Here is a 4,921-nt window from a genome sequence, read left to right as displayed (position 1 = left end):
GGGGAATAATCTATAATTTGTCAGTCATAAAGATTAACATCATTTGGCGAAGGTATGAGATCGGGGACCTCTAGTTATATTATAGTATAAATTTGTAACCCTTTTGATATACCTTGTTTAAAAGGATTTTTTCTTATAACGGATTGTTGTTTTAGTACCACTAGTATGTCAAAATGTGTGTGCTTTTAACACCGTATTGTATGTAGGAAGTTGTATTGTTTGTTTTTGAGGGTGCTAATATGATGCATGCATCAACGACTGATGAAATGTGTACCCTGAGCTGTAACTCACATTCGTATGGATTTATGTTTGATTATTTAGGAAGTACGTGAGTAAGGTATAGTTATTAGAAAAGAATGGTATCTGACGCAAGTATTACCAAATAAGGATGAGCTTTTTAATAGGTATTGCCATATATAATAGACACGCTACGTGTACACCCAGTGGGTCTCCACCAGAAAGCAGACCGGGCGCTCGTCCAAGGTTCCCCAGATATCTGGTGTCTCCATATTCCACCTAACATGCCTGACTTTCCTCAGCGCCTTCACAAATTCACGGAGGCGCTGAAGGGACTTGTGCAGAACTACACCAAGGTCACAGTATGGGACCACAGACGTCTGTGGAGACGCAACCCAAATTGCAAACTACTTTGCGCCTGACGGCCTACACTTGTCCGATCTGGGAAACATCCAGTATTACAAAAGTGTCCGCGGGGCTTTTAAATAGACCGCCACACGCTCCTGAATATGCGTGTGTGAGTCTTTTGTGCAATACATTATACAGCCGCATGATGGCTTCTGGCGCCTGGGTTCGTCACACAGACGATCCTGGGAAGGAGATCATGCTGGGCGAGGCAGACTGTCCGGGGAACGAGTTAATTATTGACGGGCCAATGCCCAAACTCCCTCCGTGGCTAAGTTCCTTTTCGTGACTAACTCCCTTCTGAGGTAACGGTAACGAACAAGCGTCGAATTTAAACAGATTTTTCACTCGTCTGTTGTCGGAGTGTACGAACTAAAACAAACTTTGTGAGATTACGGACATCATCACAAAAACTTTGTCCATTCTTGTTGTTATTTTTAGGCACGTGCTCCATGCATAACGCCGCAACCAGGATTTTTCAAACTAGTACGGAATGAGAGGCGCTGCCCGGCCAGACCCGCAGAGAGTGACTGAAGCTGTAGACCGTCTGACAAGACGACAAGGGCCCAAGAAGACGGAATTAGGGGTAGGTCGGAATTAAGGCACCCCCTCAGGATCTAAGTATTTATCTCTGTTTATCGAGAGATGCTGTTTTCCCTAGCGTCGCCAAAGAAAGGTACTTCGTATAGGTCCGTTTCAAATAGTGTATTACCACTGTGACAACATTTTATACCCCAAAATAGGAATCTTGCGTCTTGTTTAGACCCGCTACGGTAGAAATAACGCAGTGCCAGATCGCCGCCGTGTATATACGTTACGTACTAGCGAGCGCGCACGAAAATACCACCCGAGTAGAGTAGGTTATCACAACCCTTTAGAAAGACACAAAGAAAACAAAAACGACAGATTTGCATTAAGAAAGGGAAATTTATGCCGGACTTGGCCGGACACGAAAGCCGATCCTCGCCCGCTAGGTTTACGTTGACCAGTGCACTACGTGCACGGGGAATTCCCGGTTTGTACCACACGGGGTCTCCTTGTTTGTATCGCACGGGCCACGCTCAAACTTTTCTGGAATTGACCAATCAGAGCTCGTTAAAACCATTTGCTCTCTTCACGCGTCCTTTCCACAAGCAGGACGCTCATTTACATGCTCATTTAGCCAATGACTGGTGAGAGCAGTCAGCGTCAGGATTCAGTCGACCACAGGACCCCAGGTTAGTAACACACACTCTGTATTAGCTCTCTGTAGTTCATATCCCTTGTGGGTTCCACTCCTGTAACTTAGATCCGAAACTAGACCACTGTAACTCTAAGACTAGACCATTGACTTTGTATATATACAGCAGATCACAATACAGCAACCCGTACAATCGAAATCGACCCGGCTCTGTGTTTTACTTGGTTAACTAGCAAATCAGATAGACGCGTAACCGTGACGTAAGTAAAGTTAGACCAAGAACTAAACCGAGATCCCCGAAATACTACACTGATTCCTCCTAAATTCTACACTGGTTCCCATACCGGATTGTACGTCAAGTTGTTGTCCTGTGAACGCTGCTGTAATTGCTAGAATTTTCGTTAAAAGTTGCCACACACTTCGTATAGTTCGTAGCTTTGACCATCTGCTAAGCGTCCCCACGTGTTCCGCATTTTCGGCTAGCTTTCTCGGCCTGTTTTCCAAACTTTGCTAAGTTTATAGTTCACTTTGTCCGGCTGATTTTGTGGCGCTTTTGGCGTTATTGCTTTTCCCGTACCCCAACTTTTTCGGATAGAACGTTTTTCTCCGGTTAGAAAAGCCGAGTTTCAGTTTCTGAGAATCCCTATCTAAGCGTCACTTCACGGGTGGTCCTTTGTTTGTGTCGCATCTTGCATTCCTGTGCCATCTTGTCCCAGTTACCCCTGTGGTGTAACGGTCGCCCCTCACTGGTCATTTCCTGCCCTTCTGTGGCTGTATTGTTTCTGAAAGCTGGTTTTCCCTTTTTGATGCGCTTTCCCATGCTTTCTTGTGTTTTTATTGCCCCGTCTAGCCCCGTTCTTTTGTGCCCTAGTATTTTTTCTCTCCGCTAAATTTGCCCTTTCCTGTTCGGCTATTTTTTTCCTAATCCTCCTGCCTGGCCTTTTTGTTAGTCTGTCCTTCACTATGGCCCCAAAAGTTGACTTTGCCTTTGGTTTTGGAACTTCATATCCCGTCTCGATTCGTTTGTGGAAAGTCGAGCCAGTACGGCCAGGGGGCGAGTTGTTAGCAGACATTCCCGCGATGATAATGAAGACCTTTATTGTACATTTGTGTTCTACAGAACTAAGTACAGGTCGCATGGGTACAGAACATGAACATAAACATATACATTACATACAAATGAACATATAAGAGCGTAAATAAATGTCTAATTTCTATTCTTTTCGGCTTCATCTCGCTTAGTAGTGATTGTATGGATATATGCGGCTGTGAGATCACTTAGAGTAGGTTTATCGAAAGTTAAAAGGAATACAAATTTCTCTTTACTAGTCAAATATCTGAAGTGGGGAAATATACTTAATACATGGCTAAAAAATATGAGTCTATCTCTACTATACAAGGGGCAATCTATGGTGAAATGTATTTCATCTTCTATTTGGCCTAAACTACAGAATTGACAGGTTCTTTGTTCTAGAGGAGTGCGGTAATGTCTTCCTGATTCAATTCGTAATTTGTGACAACTGATTCTTAGTTTTGTAATGGAGGACCTGTGACGTATGTTCGCTAAGTTGAGATATTTTTTCTTATCTTTTCTTATCTATATTTTTCTTTTCTATAATGACAGTTGACACGAGGCTAATCACCGCTGTTTCCCTACAGTTGCCCAGGCCGGCGGGCGTGGAGATACGTAGCCCCTTTGCCTTCTCTCAACCAGGGATACAGACATAAAAAGGTGAGTTCATACGTACTTTTATCCATAATTCTACAGGGTGTGGATGTTTGGTAACGTCGGCCAGTTTTGGCTAAGTTAATTTATAAGGCGCAGAAGGACTGCTACTTATGCAGTTCACAGCTGTCATGTCAAGTGTACTTTTGACGCACATTCTATATCAGCCTTGTCTTCAACTGTTTTCTACGTTTCGATGACTTGTTTAGGAAATGTACACCTTGTTTTGAAGAAATACATTTCAAACCGCTACCATTTGCTCACGGTGACGTTCGCACCACGATATGTTTTGGCCGAGATCTTTATGAGGCGCGGTGAGAGGCATATTACTGTTGACTTACTTGCTGTGGATAGAGGGTAGCCATTTAAACGGGAGATTTGTCAGGTATCATATACAATAATGGTAGGAGTGTATTTCATGTATAGATACCTTCAATGTGTGAAGTCCTGTCTATTGTTTTGTCCTGACACTAGCAACAAGCCTCACACCTTATCGGACCAATGACAGCCTTTCTTCTCTCCATACAGTTGCAATACCATGTGCCTTAGCTAGTGCGCAAGCTCTAGCCGGCAGTTGCAGTGCTATAGCCGGGACAATCACATATGCCAGAAGCCGTGGTCACAGCTGACTCAAGCCTCCCGGTCACAGAGCTGATCATGACAACTGACTCCAGTCTCCTTTGTGTAAAATTGTGTTTCGATATTGTTGATGATGGTAGAAGAAGCATGTTGATATCATATGTGTATTAAGTAGTAGCATCGTCGACAGAAAGAAGGAAACATGGGAAGGAACCAGATCAGTAGCAGAGCCATCACGTGCAGGCTATATAATACATTGCTAGCCACAGTAAACCTTACACCAGTTAGAGATTACTGGGGTGACTTACATACGTCTGTACTACGATGATACATTGCCTGTGTTTTACGGTATCTTAGTGTATATATTGTAATGACCTATTTTATATGTATTTAGAAAACCTCGCCAATGACGGTTCAAATCGAATCGAGGAGAATGTACACATTTTAAAAACCATGAAGATGCTGAACAATCGGTGTATATGGGAGCAGTGGTACGATTGCACTCTCTAACTAACTTGTAAGAACATGATAGTGCAAGACCTGATGAAACTCCGAACAGTTCCCTTGTAATTACTTAGACAGTTCTCTGTTATTGTAGTCCCTGTTATTGCTCCGGTTACAAATATGTTTGTTTCTTTGAACAAATGTATTATTCTTTGCTGAAGTGATGTACCACTGTTATGCGGTAATACAGAATACCATGGAGGTATGAGAATACTAAGTATAAAGACACAGGATTTCTACAACAAGGGACGCCAGTTCAAGAAGCAAAAGATAACTCAGTTAAGACTGAA

General features: G+C 43.0%; 1 long non-coding RNA gene across 1 annotated transcript; it reads left to right on the top strand.

Moving 5' to 3' along the window:
• The first annotated feature begins 1,227 nt into the window (after nt 1-1,227).
• On the top strand, nt 1,228-4,503 carry LOC109470070. The gene is made up of 3 exons (XR_002140233.1): nt 1,228-1,859; nt 3,482-3,554; nt 4,077-4,503. It is a non-coding gene; the product is annotated as an uncharacterized LOC109470070 (long non-coding RNA).
• The last annotated feature ends 418 nt before the right edge of the window (nt 4,504-4,921 follow it).

The sequence above is a fragment of the Branchiostoma belcheri genome, unplaced genomic scaffold, assembly GCF_001625305.1.
Source record: "Branchiostoma belcheri isolate BF01 breed outbred unplaced genomic scaffold, Haploidv18h27 scaffold219, whole genome shotgun sequence".
NCBI classification, from domain to species: Eukaryota; Metazoa; Chordata; class Leptocardii; order Amphioxiformes; family Branchiostomatidae; genus Branchiostoma; species Branchiostoma belcheri.
This window is presented reverse-complemented; position numbering and strand designations above follow the sequence as displayed.